The sequence below is a fragment of the Gekko japonicus genome, unplaced genomic scaffold (assembly GCF_001447785.1).
Source record: "Gekko japonicus isolate JY-2015 unplaced genomic scaffold, Gekko_japonicus_V1.1 scaffold5115, whole genome shotgun sequence".
Classification (NCBI taxonomy): domain Eukaryota; kingdom Metazoa; phylum Chordata; class Lepidosauria; order Squamata; family Gekkonidae; genus Gekko; species Gekko japonicus.
This window is the reverse complement of record NW_015173843.1, coordinates 45110-46929: the sequence shown is the minus strand read 5'-3', so window position 1 is coordinate 46929 and position 1820 is coordinate 45110.

The window sequence follows — 1820 nt, the reverse complement described above, 5'->3', positions numbered from 1 at the left end:
TTGTGGTTCGGCAGGAGGGAGAGGGTTAAAATGTTTGCAGGCCCCTTAAAGGGCCCTCTCCCGTAGATTCTTTTACAGACGAACAGCAGAAAAGTAGTTTTTTTTTGGGGGGGGGGAGCCATGTTGGTCTGGCACAAAACAGACTGCAGTCCAGCAGCAACTTGGAGACTAACAAGGGGTTTCCGGGTAGAAGCTTTTGAGAGTCAGAGTGTCCTTTCGTCAGGATACGCGCGACGGCCTTATTCTGCATCCTCCTGTGCTGTTTCTAATGGAGAGAACAGCATGGCTCCTAAAACGTCCCGAGGACATTTCTCACTGCCAACAGAGTAGGATGTAAGAAGGCAGGTATTTCAGAGGTAGCGTCAGCATCAGCGTCACAGGTGAGGGAGACTTGGCTTGTGTATTGACATGGGACAGTGAGCTTTTGTGGGGTCTGGAGCGGCAAAGACCCTTGAGAGCCAATTTGGTGTAGTGGTTAGGAGCATGGACTCTAATCTCAGGTTTGATTCCCCACGCCTCCCCTTGCAGCTGCTGGTGTGACCTTGGGTCAGTCACAAGTTCTCTCAGAGCTGTTCTCTCAACGGCAGTTCTCCGGAGAGCCCCGCCGACCTCGCAGGGTGTCTGTTGTGGGGAGGGGAAGGGAAAGGAGATTGTCAGCCCCTCTGAGACACCTCCGGGTAGTGAAGGGCGGGGTATCAATCCCATCTCCTCCTCCTCCTCCTCCCCCTTCTGTTCCTTGATTCTGTATTGCTGCAGCCCTTTTTTGGCATTCGACTGTGAGATTAAGCTGAAACAAGAATTTGTGTCTCCCCCCCTGGCTAGAAACTCCCTGTGTCTCCCTCCCTGGCTAGAAATTCATTTACACCCCACCCCCCTCCCCAGGGGGGACCCAAAAGCAGCTGACATCCTCCTCCTCGCCTCTGTCTTGTCTTCATAACAACCCTGTGCAGCGGGGGTTACACCGAGAGAGTGACAAGTTTTCAGGTCAGCCAGCCAGCTTCCACGGCGGCAGTCGAAATCTGAACCCGGACCTTCCAAGCCCTTGTCCAGCACTCTTAACCATGACACCATTTTTTTGGGCCCTCCGTTTTCTCTCTCTTGCCAGGCCCAATCTTTCTGCAGTCTCTTCTTCAGCGGGGAGCACTTCCCCCAGAGCAGGAGCCCGAAAGGGAAGGTTCGCCCAAGAGCTTCCCGGCCCCACTCCTGGTTTTGGCCGCAGCAGACCGACGAACAGGGCCCTCCTCTTGAGCTCTCCCTCCTCTGCCAACAGGCCCTTGGCAGTGCCCTCTCGGGGGCAACCTTTCCGTTTACTCAGGGCCTCCCTGGGCTTTGGGTCAGCTTTCCGGAGCAGCAGCAGCAGCAGCAGCACAAGCTGCTTCTCCGAGGCCCTTGCTGCACCGGCCGTGCCCAGGACAGGGCTGGTTGGCTTGGCGAAGCCGTCAAGTCGGCGTCTCTCTTGCGCCCCAGCAGGAAAGCGCAAAGGGGGAAGAGCGCGCAGAAGAGGGCTCCCGAGACAAAGGCCAGGCTCGTGCCAGCCGCCGATCCAGCGACCAGGGGGAGCTCCCGGCCCGCCCGGGCGGGTGGCATCTGCCGCCGAGGCCCAGCCTGAGCTTTTGGGGGCCCGTCGCGGTGGCAGGAGGCTGCGCGCCCAAAGCGGGGCCAGGCCGGGCGGCGGGGCGCCTTTAAAGCCAGCGGCCTGCGGGCGGTGACGTGCGCCTGGCGGCCGGCCCGGGAGGAGGGAGAGGGGGGTGCCTCCCGTCGGCCCGCCCGCTCGCCTCCCAGCCTGCCTGCCGAGGCGCGCAGCAACTTTTGCTTCTTCG